At 32.8% G+C, this 21,504-nt stretch overlaps 1 protein-coding gene across 23 annotated transcripts in view; it reads left to right on the forward strand.

The window, feature by feature from the left end:
- The window catches only part of LOC130440507 (cAMP-specific 3',5'-cyclic phosphodiesterase), a 266,092-nt gene that overhangs the window by 92,715 nt on the left and 151,873 nt on the right, over positions 1–21,504 (forward strand). For 3 of the 23 annotated variants that reach the window (XM_056773695.1, XM_056773697.1, XM_056773699.1), the window contains exon 1: positions 18,918–19,190. The exons of 19 other annotated variants lie outside the window; for them this stretch is intronic. The gene's annotated coding sequence lies outside the window, so the exon portion shown is untranslated. Of the gene's footprint in view, positions 1–18,911; positions 19,191–21,504 lie in introns of those variants that run through there. One more of the 23 variants, XM_056773696.1, reaches the window with a different exon arrangement.

The following is a 21,504-nucleotide window of genomic DNA, read 5'->3' on the forward strand; positions in this document are numbered from 1 at the left end:
GTTAACGATAGTTGTGCAGATAATTCAAAATTGATAAGCAACAGAAAGTAGTTCGAAAATCAAGGGAAACGGCACGCAAATTGTCTAAAAAGCAAAAAATGAAACAAAAATCAAAACCTAGTAGTCTCAGTGACAACGACAGTAGCTTTTTCGATGCTACAATGGGAACCAGGAGACAGAAGAACAAGAAAAAGGCCCAGATTAAAATAATTGAAAGAAATGGAAAAGGATCTAAGTAAAACCGGGAGTCAGTTTCCGAAAATTGAGCAGAACATTCCAAATCGATAAGAAATATTTAAGCAACATTCTAATAAAACAGAATATTGTTGAAGAATCAAGGAAATCGGCACTCAAATATTCTAAGAAGCAAAAAATGAAACAAGGACATGAAGAAGGTTCAGATTAAAGTGGTTAAAAGATATACGATAATCGAATTCTCAACTAATTTTGCACATTTTTCGATTCACAAATTGGACAATGAAATTTTTATGAACTTAATATTGCTGAAAGGAACTTCTGTCAAACAATACAAAATAGATAAAATTCCAAGCAATTCCGAATTTAGAACTTAGGTTAGGTTAGGTTAGGTTAGGTTAGCTTGTTCAAAATCCAATTGCTGGAAACTACGCAAGTTCTGATAACTCGTAAATAGAATAGAATATCGTCGTCTTGGTTCGCAAACCACGTAACTTCGTTTTCTGAACGAATCTGATAGAAAAACTCGCAACGGTTATAAAAAAATCCGTCACAATTTAAATAGAAAACTTCGGAACTATAGACCGCCATTTTGTCGAAAGCTAACCGCGATCTGTCTTAATTTACTTTACAAAATTGATATCTGTTCACTATTTCAATCAATTATTTAAAAATTCGACTTTTTTTGTCGTTGAATTTTTTGTATCTAATTTGGGGCTACGATATATCGAAAAATATATTTCTTCGCATTAAAAATCAACATGATAAGTTGTAATCACCTTAAAACGGTGTCCACGAGTTCAATACATCGAAAATCCCCGATTTAATCTGTAATTAACACAGTAACGGTACGTTTTATTGGATTACTTTGTTGTTTATTCAACTAAACATGGCATTTGGCGTTTTTTCCAACATTTAATCAACTCAAGCTCCTACGAAACGATGTTTATCTTTGTTATCTTAAAACTCACGATGCCGCACGTTTTACCATCCACTTTGATTCGGAACCTTTAATAATTGGTCGTTTCGTTCTCATTTTGGATCTTCCCTCGGCGAAAGAAAATAGTTCAAATAGAGACAAGAAACCAAATTTAATCATTAAACATTTTGCGGATCGTCGTCGTATAGAAAATACGAATATTTGTTGAAAAACACCAAAAAACTAGTGAGTTATGAAAAAAAATACATTACAAAGTAAGAAAATTGTATATTATTCAATAAGTAGTTATAGTTTTCTAAGTTCCAACTTGTTATTTATATCGTCGTCGATGTAACAATCGATAATTGCAGTTAGTTTTTTCACCCCAGCTCTTACAAATTGTTGTTAACTTTTTATATCATCCATTCACCATTCTAGTAATATAATTTGATGTGTTATAAAGTGTCCCAATCAAAGATATTGCCTTGATAAATTAGAAAATTTTTATGACTTACTTTGGGCATAAAACAAAAGGATGCTCGGAAGCACATACACTACAAAAACGACACGTTTTCTGTAATAATTTAATTTCGTTCTAAATTATAATGTCCTGCTACAAAATCGCCTTGAAATCAATCATCAATTCCATTTTCAATGCTTGCGCGGCACTCACTTAAACAGAGCACTTCCATACCCAAATATTCATCCAAGACATATCCTACACCTTCCTTAGATTTATTTAGAATTTTATAAATGTCAATAATCTTGTGTGCGAAATTATTTTGTCGACTTTTTTGATGTTTTTGTTAGGGTTGATATTACTGGAACAAACTCCAAATAATTGTTTATCAACTTAAAGCTTGGCCTCGTCGAAAGTTGCTTCTAGAACTCTCAAACTAGTACAACTATCAAACGTGTCCTTTGAAGGTTAGGGTTAACAGAAAATCCTATGAATTTCATACTAGTGGCGTCATCTATGTGTCAGCCCAACTATTAAAAATAAATAAACACCTGAAAATATGCATTTATTTTTTTTTAATAAGTTATTTCAATATTTTCACTTTTTTAACTCAATTAAAACTGCAGTTCAATTTAAACATTCGTATAATTACGAAAATATTAATTTCTCAGTCCATCGTGATTCTAATTATATTTGTATAAGAGGTGAATAACCTTTGATTTGTACAGAAATACACATTTAAGAAATTTCTAAATTCACATAATCTTCTTAGAGTTAATTACTTGTGAAAGTAATAATTTCCACACTATTAACCCTTCATATGTTTTAATTGCTGAATGTTCTCTTCTATTATATATATAACGAGTATGAAGTACGCTGTTAGTTCCACCTTGACGTCTACGAAATTTCTCGATCGTATTTCTTCGACTACTTCATTCTCTCGTTGTTCAAGTATTGATATAGAATACGGTTGCGTATACGTTTTATTATAGGAGTAATTACCTCCCGTCGAGAACAAATTCTTTGATATCTTAATCCTAACAAATGGGTTTTTTTTTTTCCAATAATAGTTGATTCAAATCACGTTCCGAATCAGTTTCATTGTTTTCCGAGTGTGGATTATTGATAGCAATTAAACTAAATAACTACCTAGTAAATCATATGTTTAATTAGAAATTAATCAATGTAATAATAATAATCTGTTGACAAAGAAATTCTAAACTTAGGGATCACGAATCTAAAATAAAGGTAGCCTCAACCACGAATAATTAAATGGCGTGCAGATGGCGCTACAAATACTAACCATAAGTAGATGCTAAATTTTTACCTATCTGACGTTTAAACGAATTTAATGAAATAACTTTCTTAGAATAACACATTTCCAGTTTTTTTAAATATGTAAATAATAAATAATTATCTTAATACAGAATGTTTGAATCATAAAAAAGCAAACATTGTATTATTATTGTCTTGCATTAATGATTGCATGAATAATCGATTTTAATTGTATAATTTCATTCTTTTATAATAAGAAAAAAATATTTAATTATTTAATCGATAAATTAGTGGGATTGAACTTGGATTAAATATGGCGTCTATTAAGATCCGTCCCGCCACCTATTGAATGTTAGGAATACTTGAAATTTTATAATTAAATAATAAAGGTTGTTATTCAAGTTAAATGTGATCCAAATTAAGTAAATTATATGTATTAGATATTTTGAAACAAAGAAAAAGTATATTTTTCAATAAATTGTCTAAAAATTTGCGAAATATGTGATAATTAACACATCCAGATGTACAGATTTCATTCCTTGTTTCTGGTATGACGTATATTCTCTTATACCTTTTTTTGTATAGATGGCACTACGTTTTACAAATCGAATATTCAATTCTCGTAATAAGCAATAAACAACGTTATAATAAGAGTAATACAAATACACTTATAGTGTTGAGGTTATAATTATATTCTCCGAAATACATAGATCGATGATGTATAGTCTCTATGTTTACATTATGTGTAAACAAGGATCCAATAATAATTGCACCTCTGCAATTACGTGAATAAATATTGACATTAACAGATAGACTTTGATTAGGTTAATAATAATAAATGATTTCAACTGCACTGATATTTTTTAAAGGTTACTATTGATCGATTAGTAACGGTAGATTTCCGCACATATTTGAGTTGTAGTTCGAGCGATTTCGATGAGATGGCGCTAGTAGAACGTACATGTATAAAATATTTATAACATTAATATATTTTAAAGTAATAGAACGTTATTTTACGAGCAACTTCAAATTGAAAAGTAACAAAAATGTTTATTATACAAATATATCTATTTCTAATTCTGATTATACGTATAAATAATAATGTGTAGTTTAAGATGGGTCTAATTTCTTTTGATAGGAGAGAGCGGGGCAAATGAAATTCCAACGGGTTTACTACAAGGATATAAAAAAGTGATGTGAAAAAAATACTAACATGACCAAAGAGACTAAATGACTAAATGACAAGGGATGATAAAATGACTCATCTTTTTGATAGACTTTTCATTCTATCGTTTTATTTTTCAAGAGAAATTTCTAAATTCATAGATGAAATAAATAGTATCATAAATTTTCGATTATACGAGGTGTAATAAAATTTTTTGAGATCTCTATGTGATTTACAGATCTCAGGATTAGTTTATCCATATTTTTCTATGTTCTTTAGTTCGAATGAAGATTCTGTACTATAATTGACTTACTTCTACTTTTAGATCGTTCAAACTGTGAAGGTTTTCACAGTTTTATGGTTGGACAGTCTCTGGTTAACCTACACCGAGTTCAGTGGTAGTTTTTGTACTCGTTGGTAGCCAGTAGCCAGTTTGAATCGATTCAAATGAATTCATATGGGTAGTGATTCAAATATGAACTGATATTTTGCTATAAAAAATTTTATTATCAAGTTACAGATTTGAAATTTTTTAGTTTTCCTAGTTAGTTAGTTAGAAACAATCTATAAACTTTTGCTACTTTTCCAGAAGCCTTTTTCGTAAAAATCTCTCGATATGTTACGCACGAAGTACCTCTGTTAATGGAACAAATAAATAATAGTCGCGTGGCGACAAATCGGGACTATAAGGAGGGTGTTCCAGTGTTCCGGAACCAATTCGTTCAACGGTTTCCATCTTAAGATGAACCGCGTTTGGTTTCGCGTTGTTTTGCTATAATATTGCATGACGGATCGTCGTTTTGAACTGATGGACTGATTTCACGGTGTTTTTTAAGAGTTTGGTATAATACTGGTAGTTTACAGTTCGTTGTTCAGTGAGAAAATCAACTTAAATGACTCCCCATCAAAATTCAGGAGTCTTGGCATCCGTTTGGCTTATATTTGGCGGTGACCGAGCATCAATACTACCTACGCTGATGCCCAAATATTCAGCCATGTCCAGGAAAGGAAAGGAGAACCTGGAAGTGCCGAGTCGGGGTTTTTATTCTTTAGAATCTTATTTTTGTCTCTGGTTTTTTGCTTTTGAATTTGGTTGAAGTTGAAGTTGAATCTTTGACTTTCTCGATAAGTTTGTACCTCATTAACCACTACGTAGATTCATTATTTATTCTGGCACTAGTTAGAATCTACATTTGTTTCACATAGTTTAAAATTTCGATTTTTATAATTGTATTAGTATTGCCATTTGTAAGCTCTTTGTAAAACTCTTGCTAAACTATTCTTAGATGCAAAAAATAGTAGTAATGCTGTTTCAAAATTTCCCCAATAAACCCTCATACATTCACATCAGCTGTCCATGTTTAAATTCCACATATGAAAATCGACATTATTTATGAGACACAGATGATTTTAGTATCATTTCTCTAAGTGTTTGTTCGTTCAACAAGAAATAAATCTTCCTTTCCGTTTCTTCTTTTTATTTCACGTATCGCAGGCAATATTTGCTCTTCTTTTATATAATACGGAGCAGCATCGTTTCCTTTTTATTTTTTCTTTATTTCCGGAATCGCTTTTTCCACGGAAAAATCCTATACCAGTTATATTTTCCTATCTGGAAACATGTATACTTTTGAAATTTAACCTTCTTACTTGTCAGTGTAAACTTCCTTCAAGCGGAAAAGGAAATGGATATTTTCCAAGGAATCGTGCAATATTCTCAGTTTCATTAGGGATTCAATCAATTTGTGATCCGCTACGCAGCTGTTGATTTATTTTTGTTTATATATATATATATATATAACTAATATTTGGAATCGATTTTCCCCACATTGAAAATTTCCCCGGTCGATTTAAGTTCCCTTCTACATTTATCAATTTACACCATTCAAAAAACTTGTCAACTTCCAAAGTTGCTTTTCTCGCAGATTCTTCAATATCCACGGTACCAACCAAATCAACTCTTTTATCAATTATCCAACCATCGACAAACATATTAAGCAGTCACGAACTAAAGACAAGAATTGGACAATGACGAAATTTGTCATGAAATGTCACTCCAGATTAAACAAAATTTTATGACATTTGTGTTAAAAGTTAAAACATCATAAATAAGTATTTTTCGTGTTGTCTCCATTTCGAAAGATACCGACTGGTGCCATTGCTATTTATTAGACTTTATTAGATTTCCTTGCAAATTTATGCCCTTTTAAAATCATCATTTACCTTTTAGCCGCATCACCGGTCTCTGAGACCGGACGGGAAATTTGACTCTTCGAATTTGGCATCCCTGATAATTAGTCCGCTTTTTCTCGCTCAGTAGCTGTCCAATAGTTTCTCGCCAATTATTATTTGTAACCTTCAGTTGGCTGAGAGCCGTCGTGCCGTCAACTCCTTCCGACCTAACCAAACGGTTGGAAATACCAAACCTACAACGTGCCATCAGGGTTACTATACAAGCGTACGTTGGAAACAAAGATCCTCAAAACCTGCATCCAAAGCGACAGGCTAGAAACAAGGAAAACCTGCTCCAAGTGTCCAGCATCAAACGAGAGGAAGACAAATAGTCTGGAATTCAGCAGCACTTCTTGTGCTACAAAGATATGACCTTTGGACTAACAAAATCTTTGTTCAGTTGATACAATGTTAAAACACATTTGACTGGTAATTTTTGGAAAAAAAAATGAAATAAAGAAACAAATTATTTACAAAACTATACAGACATCAAAATAATGAAAAAAACTGCTGGTCTCAGAGACCGGATGATACTGTTAATGATTGAACATTCAAGATACGGTTAAAGTGTTAATATTTGAATTTCTTAATTATTAATTCACGGAATCATGTGCCGGCGAATGGTAATCTATGTTTATATAATTCATATGTAAATGAAATATAAAATTCAAAGTTCAATTACGTTTTAAACCGCTCAATTTTCTATAATATTATATTAGTAAACATATACAAACTTGTAACATATGGAAAAGATATCTGCGAGGCGGGTACCGCGATTGCTTGATACTGATAAAAAGCTCGCTCGCGTTGAAATTAGATTGGACTTTTTCAAACGTAAATCGAATAACGCAAAGCTCAAAAATGCGGCAGCAGCTAAATACTTTTATGGCTCTCTCGATAGGGAGGCACTTAAACGTTCCGCAAGCTTTAATTGGCTAAACCTTATTGTTAATTTGTGATTAATCTATGCGTTATAGACGTGTGATTGTTTGGTGATTTTTAATCGATTTTTTTCGTTTCGAAAGACCTGTATAACTTGCAGCTTATTATTTATAAACGAATGGACTATAACACATAATTCAACTAAAGTAGATTCTCGAACTGGTCCCTGTAAGCTAAATTAACTATAATTATCATTCAAATTCAGTTTTGTAAGTGTTGAAAGCCATCAAAAACAGAACATACGTGATTGTAATAGTAATGGAGCTTAATAAGCATCCACATTCATTGTCATAAAGTCAATATTGCATGAAAATTACCTTTTTTAGTCCATCAGACAATTCGACCTTTATGTGAACTTATACACAAAATCAATAAGGTGTGAAATTTGCCATCGTAAACAGAGGCACGCAAGCAAACTAGAAAAAAATAAAAAATATTCGTGGTAGTCTCTTCAACTCAGTATAGACAAGACTTGCGAGATGCGTATTCAACAGGGTAGATTGAGCTAATCGTATTTTGGAAGTCACAAATTACAGATGGTTAATTCTTTAGTTTTAACTGGAAAAATCTGTCGACCACATCAAAACATCAGAACCTCTCCATCCTCCTCGATACGCAGATAAAGAAGACAAACACTGCATTGGTACAATTGACAAAGGATTTTCTGAATGCTTTGACCACCAAAAGAAACGTAGTATGTAATTTTCCATCAACTCAATTAGAGGATGCCTACATGGGGTAGTTGCTTCCCCACTTATGTGAAGCTTGGTAATAGTAGACAACTGATTGACCTCGGCGGAGTTTGAAAAGGATTTGATTGACCTACCTAGTAATAAACTCTGGAACAAACACGGAAAAGAGATAATATGTAGAGCCACGACTGCCCATATGGTTTGCTGAAACTTTGCAGAGAGGAATTGGATTTGAAACTCTACCGTTGATGTACACGGTAATTGTGAGATCAATCGTCACGTATGGAGCGGCGATCTGGGGCATTAGAACCGATCTCGACTCTACGACAATCAATTCCTCGAAACTCAGCAGTAATATAATCCGTTCTTGAGATATGATCTGCGAAAGTTGTTGGTTGCTCAACCGGTCCATCCGGAGAACATGCTCAAAAGGTTTTGTTAACCTATCATATTAGAAATGAGCAGGAATAAATAGAACTGGAATGAGAGTGTATGGACGTAGAACCAAACACTTTGAGAGCTTGTGCGGTACGCCAAGAATTTTTCTAAGAGAGATATAAGTAAATGTAAATGAACTCTAATGCCATAAGGTCCCAGCTGGTTGTACCTTTTCAGTTGGATGACTATGATTTCGATCCCGTTTCTTCCCGATGTTTGATCCCGTTTGATTTGATTAATCTGACTTATCCATAACTTCAATGGAGAACAGTCATTGTGTGGAATCTCCCTTTGGTGGACAAATTACTTTGCTGTTGAATGACTAAGGCAGAGATACCCACATAAACTTCTGCCACAGTACTATTTTTCCATCCTGCCGGCCTTTTTTATAATTGCACCGCTGTTGGCGGTTATTCTTAGAGCCTTTCGAGTCGTCTAAATTCAAAAAAATAGTCTCGAGATGAATGAATCGCCCTTGCTACGAGGTCTGGCTGTTAAATAACGAGACTGCGCGCCTAGAGGGCGCCCTAGATGAGTGAGGTAGAAAACGAGTAGTGCGTTGGGTCTATGGGGACAATTATCTACCTGGTGCGCGTGTCTTTGAGTGGTGTAAGCTTCAGTAAAGGCCGAGAGAGCACTGAAGATGCCCAGCGCCCAGGTCGCCCTGTGACTGTTTCAACAGTGACCAAAATCAACCAAATTGTGCGTGCAGATCTTCGAATGAGCACCCGGATGATTGCTGAGGCTGTACACGCCGATAAAGAAACGGTTAGACAAATTTTATACATGACACAAGTCAGTGCGAAGTTTGTGCCAAAAAATCTGACTCCTGACCAAAAGATCGTGCGTCAACGGGTCTGCTCAGATTTCCTTTAAAGGTTAGAGAAAGATCTGCTTTGAAAGGGACCCGATTTGATGCGATGGAAGCAGTAAAGCAGAGCTCCTAAAGGCCGTCACCAAAGAAGACTTCCAGCACTGTTTAGATTAATGGAAAAAACGTATGGAAAGGTAATAAAACCCTTTTTCATAACCAGTCTTGTTATTTAATAGCCAGTCATCGTATACTGCATTCTTTATGTCGTGCTAAAGCACAATTTAGATAATCATCTGATCACCAATAGTTAAACGTTTGTGTGAATTATGGCCTAAAAACTCCAATACAAACATTCCAGTTAACTAAATGAAAACCCAGGAAATTGGTGTCGTGTTCAATCGATGATAGATCGAGGTGTTTGACAAACCGAAGTTTCATACTAATTTATTTAATTAAATCTTGTTGGCACTCAATCATTTTCATATAAAAAAAAATCATACACGATTCAGTAGCGTACCGAAAGTTTAGAAAATATGCTTAGTTTAGTATTCATATTTGTTATACGGACTGAAAACATCAGATTGATTATCCTTATCCATATCATAACCCCGCTTATATTCTGAACCCACAACAAGCTACAGTTCTTTCATATTCCGAGGCGTTGGCCTCGGAATGAAATCATTTTGAAAATTTCGATTAAACTTAGCTTCCGTTGGACTTTAGGAAGATTACACTGAATTAAATTATGAATTTACGTTGGATTTCATAGATTGGGCTCTTTTCGTAAGATCCAATTAATACAAGCGGTTGTTTCAAGTTGATTAATCATTTTTAAAATAAGGTTACGAGGGATGTATAATAAATTATAATAATATCAAATATACTGCGGGAATAAGTGATTGTAGCAATTAGTAATTCAAAAGTAAATAAAGCAATTGATGAATGTAACGTCGTTTCTGAAACAGTTGAAAATTGAGAGCCGAGAAACTCACAATTACGCTATATAAGGCGTCTTTAGAAACCGAGTTACACAAGACAAATACGGAACAATCACAAATCCTTCTTATACCAATTCAGGATATCTCAGTAGCCCCATAAGTATCTGTCTGATCTAGAGACTTGGCTGGTTATTTAAAAAATGCTTCTGCCAGAAAATTAATAATATATTTGAAAAGGTCTTTGGTACCTATCAAAAGTGGACTTGGTATCAAACTTACTAATATAAAAGCTGAACTGGATTCTTCTCTGCCTTTCTCTCCTTAATCATCAGTTTGGGGTCAAATAAGAGAAGGTAATGGTTGAAGCAATTGAAGGAAAAGACACAGGTAATGATGCAACGACGCAGCGTTTTAATAGCGGAGATTTTTTGACGTTTGAACATCATACGGGCCTAAATCTTCCATTTGGATGTCCGCCAGTATGAAATAATGTTCTTCATACCTTGTGGAAAACTTTTATCACTCACCCATCCATACAAATAGACTCTAACTTCGGAAATACCTAATTTAAATCGTCAAGATACAATTTATTGGAAAATATTGATGATACGCATTAATTGGCAAAATTCGTACAGATTTTCTAGTTTTTATGGAGGTAATTTATGTGTAATATCAACCACCGCTCTTAATCATTTTGAATATTTAAAGCCAACAAAGTCTTGGGGCAACATCTGCGTTAATAGTTAAACTCCATTATTCATGTTAACATGGCGGTAAATATCTGCTGGTGCCGCAAACTTATGGAATTCTGGGTGGAATTAATACTCTGTACGACCCGAATTTCTATTAGTAGTATATGTATACAATAATGAACAATACAAATAACAATAAATCTTCTAAAAAGTTGATTGGAAGGTCAATGAAATTCCTCTTCCACGTCCTATCAAATCATAAATATATTATTTCTTGTTTTTAAACAAATTTTAGCACTTTTTATAAAAATTTGTAACCAAAACCGGATTATATTCAAGTTGATGAGAATAGTAATTGCTCTAGTACACAGATGAATGCGGAGGACATCCCAAAATAAGCTCTTGGGGAAAAAAGGGATAGAAAGGAAAATGAAAAAGTCCTACAAGACCTGGTGAATAATGACTGTAAAGTCTAGTTCGTTTGTTCTTGTTTTAGCCCAAAGTATTACTTGTATCGGCAATCTGCTTGGAAAGAAAGCTCTGTGGAGATGGTTTGAAACACATGGCATGAGACAAGCTATGGTACATGCTGCTCCTTTTAAACTGCAGACCACGTCATCGATGAGTACCTAGCAAAATAATAATCCATTGTAATAAATATTCTCTCTATTATTTCTATAAAAGCAAGCAGAGCAATCCGCAGTCTCAATACGACCAATTTAAAGCAGGAAACACTTATACGGAGGATATACCAACACCAGGAGGCATCAAGCAGGCCGACGGCCTCAGCCCACTACACAAATTCTGCCAGGTCAGCCAATCATGGAACAAGTCTCACAATTAAAACATCTGGGATTGAACCTGTCGAGTTATCACGACCCAGTGAAGAACCTAAGAAGCTAGATCAACAAAGCGACTGCCATATGGGAGGGCTTAAGGTAGGCCAATCATGACATACGAAATAGAAACCAGAAAGAAAACCGACAAAACGAAAAGCATGCTTCGGGAAAAAGATACTGGTCCGCCCACGTGAGAAAAATGGAAGAAATTAGACTGCCACGCGTCGTATTTGAAGGGAAACCAATAGGGAAAAGAGAACCACCTAAGAAATGGATGGACAACTGGCGGTCCACCTCCCAGAAACTAATACAGAGGAACCTGCAGAACTAACAGATCACGAGATCTTAAAAAAGAATAAGAAGAAGGTTTCTATGAACTTCTGACTGAATCTCTCGCTACACGCTCTCGATTTTAGATGATCTCATAGGAAACAATCTGGAAGCGTTAATTGGGGTGATACTGGTAGCCATTCTATTGCTTACCTTTGACCAATTTCCTGTTTAACTGGAATAACATAATTTGGCGAAGCTCCATCTTGTTGGAGGTGAATGACTTCATCAATTTGATTTAAGCAACAAGTTGATATGAAGGGATCACTTGAAGGACACTGTTTGTCGAACGTGTGTTGTTTGAGAAATAATTAAAATATATTTAAAAAATCACATACGCGTATATGAAAAGAAATAAGGAAATGTAAGAAATAGTGTATAATCAATAGTCGTTTATTGCTTGAAATGTATCTTTGTAAATATTTCTACCGTGAGAATAACCTCTTCAACTAGTCTATTGACCATTAACGTTTGAACGTCGGTCAAGGCATTTTCTTTGTTTGTCGTAACCATACTCTGGAGACTGAGATATTTTCCTTATTCGTCTTCTATTTCTTATGTGTAACTATGTAATAAGAAGAATGTAAATTGGATAAAGTTCAGCGTACGTAAATAAAAAGACATAAACGTACTGGATGTTTAATTATAATTTGATATACGATGATCCCAGAAGTACAAGGACCGTCAGAATTTTGGAAAAAAAATATATTTAGTTTTCAACGTAATATCCTTTCAATTCCATAAACTTTTCGCAGCGATGTTCGATAAGTTCGATAACCTTTTTTTAATAAGAATCGTCAAGCTCCTCGAAATAGTCATTAACTGTCCAAATCATCTCTCAATTATTGGAAAATCTCCGGCCAAGAACCTTTTTTTCAAGTCCGGGAACAGAAAATCATCCGAGGGGGCCAAATCTCACGAACAGGATGCAATTCAAACTTCAATTCTCAAATTTTGGACATTACAATAACCAGAGTGTGAGCTGGTGCATTGTCTCGACGAAACAACACTTTCTTCTTAGCCAAATGCGGCCGTTTTCACTTAATACTTTCTTAGTTTATCAATATAGTCAACTAAAATTATCCCACGTGCTTTTCCATTATCTCCAGATAACCGACGCCATGTCTTTTCCTGCAGATGGAACGGTATTTGCCTTCCTTGGAGCCGGTTCTACTTTTGTTTTGATTATTGGACCCACGTTTCATCCATGGTTATGAAACATTGTCAAACACTGGCGCCCTTTCAGTTGACCATCATCCAGTAGCGCTTTGTGGATTTCCTTCTGAAGTAGTCACCTCATTTGGTCAACCACTGCGATGCTGGTCTTCGCAGGTCGTACGGCCTCGTTTAAAATTTCCTACCAAATATTTTCCTGTTGATAACGAAGGAGCAGTCTCATCCAGAGTAGAATCTAGTTCAGCTTTTATATTGGTTGGGCTAAAGCCTTTCAAATAAAAGTATTTACCGATGATTAATTTTTTACCTCGTTTATTGATGGCTACCAAACAAATCCTGAACAACGTGGCGTCTTCAAACTTGAAACATATGCCGTATAGATTGTGTACTTTCTAATACAGTGCCATCTTTGAGTCGAGTCAGATACCTCGTAGGATAATCATAATTACCGGATACTTCACCAAATCACATGGTTGCCATCTTTAAAAATTGCTTGCTGCTCCAATTGATACTAATGGCTTGTATATATATGTTATTGCTGAGCTCTTTACCTTTTTAATATACCGGTTGGTTCAGAATGAATATCAGGGTTTTAGGAATTCAATTACAACATTTGTATATGTAATAAGATAAACTCGAAGTTTGTGATTTGTCACTGACATTTTATAATTACTTGACAGCTCTAAAGTCTAAAGCATTTCACTTCTCTAATTACATAGACGTAAAAAGAGGTGACAGATGACGTAATAGACATCGGTGACATCACCAGGTAACTGAAATCGATAATATTAAGTGGGATCTTATTGCAAAGGTATTACCTTTTCAATCATACTATTTTTTTCGGATTTATGATGTTTTTCATGGTTAGAATAAAAAAACAGTAAATTTTGTCAAAGACAAGTATTAATTATTGATGAAAATGTATATAATTTTTATGTTTATTTGAGGTTTTCGTAGTTTCGATAAACAGGTAGCCAAAAGTTGGCGAAAACGCCAAAAAGATGACCAAAATTGTAAAAATTAACGCTTTATCTTGAACCTTTTTTTCCTGCAATGTTTAGTAGCAATAAAACCCGGTTCCGGGAGGTTTTCAGCCATCCAAGACTTTCTAAAGATCCCTACTCTATTAAGTAGCGTTTCGGCTGTTATATTTGGTAATTTGGTACTCCTGCACACTATTACTTTGTAATAAGACGTTATCTAGACGGATAAGACGACGCGGTCTAATAGAATGGTTTTAATTTAAAGTTTATTAGATTTTTTTCTGTGGGGATATCTTTAATTTAAAGTTTACGCATCGAAAATCAAAGAAAAATTAGATTGATTGAATAGGTATTCTAAATACCTTTCAAACGAAGTGTCGCTTGCCATTAGATCCCATTTAATATTATTTTCAACCACCCTATAAGTTAAAATGGTAAGTCTCTATGTAACGAAATAGTTTATCGAATGATTATCACCCAGGTATTAACGTAGTGGGTTTATTTTGAACATTAAAATGGTGGATATATAATCCGCATTCACCAAAATTTCATATAAACAAAATTCTAATTTTGTTTTTTTTTATCAGAAGTTGTGGTTCCAGAAGACGCCCTACTAAATATTACTGTCATATTTTTCGTTAAAAAATATGAAGATTAGCTCTATCAATCGATATTACGTAGATGTACTTTTCGTTTTCGAAATATCAACCTTCCTATTAAAAAAAAAAAACAATGTCAAGGATTAATGGATGAGGTAATAGGAAAAGTTCATCGCGATCTGTTTTCTAATAGTTGAAAAACCTTTCCGGAAAAGTTTAATCGACCTAGAAGAAGATTAACTTGTTTGGGAAAGTTGAGTATTTAGGTAGATTACTATGGACGTTGGCGAATTGGTGTTTGTTGACCACTCAATCGAGTTTTGTAATTCATTAAATAATCACGAAAAATACTGACAATAAAATGAAAACATTTCTTTAAAAATTGCTAACTAATTTTCCACTTTACATCTAATAGAAAAGAAGTATGCGTTTTTTTATATTTCTAATTCAATTTTCATATAGTTTCAATTCGATATACAGGGCCGGATTAAGCTAGGGGCTTGGGGGGGGGGCTATAGCCCCGGGCCCCAGGTCCAAGAGAGCCCCATCATTTGGAAATCATTCTGTATTTTTTGATGTGTCGATACCACAAATCTAACGTATTGATATTATTTTGTGAATTTTTCCGGGTTTTCGAATTCCTTAAGGGGGCCCCGTCATTATTTTAGCCCCGGGCCTTATAAATCTTAATCCGGCCCTGGATATAAAATATATTTTCCGTCAAAAAAATATTTTTCATCGTCCGTTATAATCACAGTTTTTTTTCATTACATAAAGAATGTAAAAAATTGATAAAAGTTATGTCGAATTTTTTTAAGTATAAAAAATTTTTTGTCGAATTCCTAGGAACCAACTCTGTGCTACAGAAAGTGTCCATCAAATTCTTTACGTTAGTCATTTAAAATTTTTTAAAAATATTCAAAATAATATTTTTCATCGTCCGTTATAATATTCATAGTTTCTTTTTATTACATAAAGAATGTAAAAAATTGATAAAAGTTATGTCGAATTTTTTCAAGTATAAAAAATTTTTTGTCGAATTCCTAGGAACCAACTCTGTGCTACAGAAAGTGTCCATCAAATTCTTTACGTTAATCATTTCAATTTTTTTAAAAATATTCAAAATAATATTTTTCATCGTCCGTTATAATATTCATAGTTTCTTTTTATTACATAAAGAATGTAAAAAATTGATAAAAGTTATGTCGAATTTTTTCAAGTATAAAAAATTTTTTGTCGAATTCCTAGGAACCAACTCTGTGCTACAGAAAGTGTCCATCAAATTCTTTACGTTAATCATTTAAATTTTTTTAAAAATATTCAAATTAATATTTTTCATCGTCCGTTATAATATTCATAGTTTCTTTTTATTACATAAAGAATGTAAAAAATTGATAAAAGTTATGTCGAATTTTTTCAAGTATAAAAAATTTTTTGTCGAATTCCTAGGAACCAACTCTGTGCTACAGAAAGTGTCCATCAAATTCTTTACGTTAATCATTTCAATTTTTTTAAAAATATTCAAAATAATATTTTTCATCGTCCGTTATAATATTCATAGTTTTTTTTTATTACATAAAGAATGTAAAAAATTGATAAAAGTTATGTCGAATTTTTTCAAGTATAAAAAATTTTTTGTCGAATTCCTAGGAACCAACTCTGTGCTACAGAAAGTGTCCATCAAATTCTTTACGTTAGTCATTTAAAATTTTTTAAAAATATTCAAAATAATATTTTTCATCGTCCGTTATAATATTCATAGTTTCTTTTTATTACATAAAGAATGTAAAAAATTGATAAAAGTTATGTCGAATTTTTTCAAGTATAAAAAATTTTTTGTCGAATTCCTAGGAACCAACTCTGTGCTACAGAAAGTGTCCATCAAATTCTTTACGTTAATCATTTCAATTTTTTTAAAAATATTCAAAATAATATTTTTCATCGTCCGTTATAATATTCATAGTTTCTTTTTATTACATAAAGAATGTAAAAAATTGATAAAAGTTATGTCGAATTCATGTAAGTCTACGAACCTTCAAAAAATTTTTTGTCGAATTCCTAGGAACCATTTCTGTGCTACAGAAAGTGTCCATCAAATTCTTTACGTTAATCATTTCAATTTTTTTAAAAATATTCAAAATAATATTTTTCATCGTCCGTTATAATATTCATAGTTTCTTTTTATTACATAAAGAATGTAAAAAATTGATAAAAGTTATGTCGAATTCATGTAAGTCTACGAACCTTCAAAAAATTTTTTGTCGAATTCCTAGGAACCATTTCTGTGCTACAGAAATTTTTTAACACTGCATATTCAAATAAGACGGACGGAAGACTGAACCGAACGATCATATGATATCTTGTCCGACAGGAGCGCCATTCTGGTCAAATTTTGAATTACAATTTACATACAAATGGTACTTATAACCTCTACCCTCTTTAAGTCTATGTATAGAATTTTACGATGATCGTCGTGGGGTGGTTTATCATACTCTTACCAAATGAATGTTCATGCCAAATGAAACAAGACAAAATTTAAAGTTGGTATTTTATTTACAATGGAATTTATTTGAATAGGAAACTGGGAAACGAGAAATGTTGTATATTAGAACTTGTCGTCGTGTTTAATTACTACACTCTGTTGCATTTCAACAAGCAATGAACTGGATGGAATTGTCTATTTCGTATTGTCGGCCTTGCAAATATACCTTTATATCATGAAAAGAAATTTCAGTTCTTTGTATTATTTTTAATAATTATAATGTTAAAAACAACGCTTGTTAGGAAAATATACAGGGTGATTAAAAAAAAAGGTGTAACTGTCTCTGAAATAGATAGAAAACTGACGTTTGCTCAGAAAAACAAACATGTTGTTTAAATTCACTTTAAAGTTTGCTTAATAAACCTGATATTGAAAAATTATGTTCGAACGGTGTAACTAGCGCCCTCTATAACAGTCAAAATCGTAAAAAATGTGTCTATTTTTAATTCTTAAACGCTATTTATTTTTAATCCCGATTGTTTTACGAAAATTTTTTACTGAACAAACCCCAGATATTTATGTTTTTTATCTATCCTAAAGATCTTTTTTTTAATCACCCTATATTTGGAGTGTAATGTAGCGAATTAGTGAAATCAATTAAATTTATATTTTGTCAATTTTTTTAAATAAATAGTATACAGGGAGTTGTTTTTAAAATAAGAAGTTGAAATTAGCCATACATACATTTCACATACTGTATATTTATTTTTTTTTTGTAAAAAATACGAATTTAAAAATACTACGTCGTGTTTTCCAAACACGCTCTCATTCATTTATTAACGAATTTGGCTGTTCTACTCGTACGAGTATTAAAACTCATCCATCTGTCAGATATATGTCATATATTGACAGGTGACATTTGAAAGAAGTTTGAAACTAACAATATATTCACTTTTACTACATCGATTATATGACAATGATATTCAGGAAGATTTTTTCTCGATGGAACAGAATTATTATAATTTTTTTTTTGTTTCAATTAGATTTAATATAAATTGAATGTTTTGTTTCAGGTGAGTTTTTTCGACATCCATTAGCGTATTTTCATGTAAGTGGAAATGTTTGTTCGTTTTTATAAATCCCGAATCGATACAGTTTAGAATAATTGTTTGTTTTTCAGAATGTCTGCTTTTATAGCATATAACTAAAAAGCTTTTCTACAAACTCGGATCTAAAAATTCGAGTTTTCTTTTGTCGGCAAATATTTATTCCTCATATTATTTTAACTCTCCAAAATTTCACATCAAGTTCTTAAACATACGTCTGGACAAATTCCGACTTATATGTGTGAAAAAAAATAACTCTACCTAAATATTAATTTTAATATGTTTGAGAAAATTCACTAATAGATCTAAAAGTATGTTAAAGGGTGTACAAAATTCAAATACAAACAACATTGGTCCTTCGAGCCGGATTCATAACAAAATTTTATATTAGTAATTTATTAGTTTAGTTTTTTTTATTACACCTAGTATATTTGCGTTACTGCATACATAATTACCGCAATATATATTTATAAATAACTTGACGAAGTTATTGTAAAAAAATATATTTATTCAAGCAGTTACCAGTTGCCGTATAAATATTACATTGACTTTGACCTCGTGCACACTTCACCTACGTACCAACATTTCGTCTTGTTAAATACTCAACAATAATGAGCGATTTTCGTTATTTTTTATTATTTTGTTTGAAATCGCAATGCATCGTCTAACATCGTTAGAATCCGTACGCAGTTAGCTCCCGGAATTGAGAGAACCAGTATGCCGAGAACGTGGAGTTCCTAAAGGCCTTTCAAAACAGTTGACGGTCGCGCTCATAACAAGTGAACTCGAAAAAATGTGGTCAAAGTGTGCGTGTGTTTGTGTGATATAAGTCTGTGATGTAACGTTAGGAATTTATCAAATTCTGTGGTCAATCGACAGGAATTGGTTTCGTTACGAAAAAAAAAAAAAAAAGGTGAATGAGCGTATGTGATAAAGTTATTTCAAACTTCTGAACGAGGCAAAAATATCTTTATAAGGTCCATTCTAGTAAGATTTTTCCCTTCACGCGTAAATTTTCGTAAATTTAAACTTAACTTTTCGTACCGTCGAGTAATGAATAAAACCTTTTTAATATACGGTGTGGTCAAATTAATTTGAAACATATATTAACAATTGAAAGTTCCATTTTCGATTTTAATCGAAGAAAACGTCGAATTTAATGAAATATTGATGACATTTTTGATGTTTGTATGACATGTCACGATAGACAACACACAAAAAAGGAAATATTTCGATTATTATGGTTTAGCGACAATTTCGGTTTTGTTGTATAAAATAAAACTATCCAATTATATATTTTTCATTTTTGCTATCTCTATTTTAGCTTCATAATTCCGAACTCATAAAATTTCTGATCCTTGTCAGCAAAAAACCAAACAAGGTGCGATTGAAGGGAATCTTCATTTTTGAAAGTTTGACCATGCAAAAAATTGTGCAAACTTCGAAATAAATCGTAATGAGATCAAGGCTGTATGGGGGATGTGGCATCACTTCCCAGCCAAGCTCCAATAGTTTCCCACGAGTTGCCAAAGATGTCTAAACCTTTCCGATTTGATAATTTTCTTTGATTTCTTCATCCACTTCCATTAATTGTTGATTGTGAACATCAGAATTGATCGTTTGGTTCCGTGAAAGCTTCTTAACTAGCCCAAGACATTTTAAGTGTGTTTTTCAATTGTTTTGTGCGATACATGTAGCCTCTTCGCAACCTCTTGAACGATCCTCTTCAATTATAACTTTGGTCATCATCAGTAGGCCGACCAGAATGTTGCTCAATTCTGATACGTAGATACGCACCATAAACTTTAAATATTTCTTTGTGAGCCGCAGCAGCTTTTTCTTTATTTACGGAAATAAAAAATACACACACTTTTATTAAAAATCACGCACTACTTGCTTCTAAAGTCAATGTGACCAGTATCACGTGACAAACGGCAAAGTACAGTACTAACATAAGTTATTAAAAAAGTAAAGCAAAAACGAAAGTACTTAGTTACATATATTTATTTAAACATAAACTACACATCAAGGTACATCGTGAAAATTTCCCACAGTTCTCATGAATTTACATTAAGTATTTTCCCAAGACAAACATTACGAAATACTTCAAAAATACATGGGGACCCAGATATCTTATTTTTCTTGGCAACTCGATGCTCTAAAAGAATGCAGACAAGTAGAAATCATTTCAGTTGAGCCAAATTTATACACACGGGTGTATCTTACGTAATTCTTTTATACACTAACTATTCACGAACACTTAGACATCAAAGTATTCACTAATTTATTTGAATTCACCGTGGTAGAACATTCTAGAATCTTCGAGCTCCTGGAAATCTCTAAGTCGTCGTAAACAAACAAAAAGGTCTATGTAGAAATTGTCTCCATAAAAACAGACCACAAAAACATAATGTAAACAGGTAGGCCTTTAGGAAATGCCCAGAATGTTTGCCAAATTTGAGCTACGACAACATATTTGAACAAGGCAGGTTGCACGGTCTATATCAGTGGACGAATTCGTAACATATATATCCAATTATTTTTTAATGTTTTTTAGTGTAGAAAATTTGTGATAAATATTACTTTAATCGGTCACACTTTGGTAAAATCTATCTATAAATCGTTATCGAATTTTAAGTCGTTAAAGTATGATTTATCTGATGTAACCTCACCTGCGTTTTATTAAGATCAAAAGCAACGAAAGACTTTTTTTTTTAAAATCATATTTTAGTATATATTCGCTTTGGATAACGCATAATTTGACAATCGCTTAAAAAAAAGCACGCGTGTCGATTGGTGCAAAGAAATGCTGGAAAAATTCAATCGGAGTGTTTCTAAAAACGTTTATAAATGGTCTTTCAAGATGAGCCAATTCCAACAAAAGTTTTTCGCGCACGAAGCACTTTGAAACAAATGGTCGGTTGTTTTTTTGAATAACTGGAAATGTAGAACGTTTCATTCCAAATAGTACACCGGTATTTGTTTGGAAAACTTGGGAAAACCAATCGGTTCAAACAAAAACATTTTTGAACAGTGAAAACCTCGAGCTGATGGGTCATCCGCCGTACAGTCCTCATTTGGCACCCAATGATTTCTTGTTATTCATGTAGATCCTAAATAAATTGCTACATCAACGTTTTTCTACAGAGTGGAGTGAAGAAGAAGTGGTTGATGTGTTCTAATCACGTGTTTTTGGAGATACCTCAAGCGGAATGGTTCGAATGCAT

This window comes from Diorhabda sublineata, chromosome 2 (assembly GCF_026230105.1).
Source record: "Diorhabda sublineata isolate icDioSubl1.1 chromosome 2, icDioSubl1.1, whole genome shotgun sequence".
NCBI classification, from domain to species: Eukaryota; Metazoa; Arthropoda; class Insecta; order Coleoptera; family Chrysomelidae; genus Diorhabda; species Diorhabda sublineata.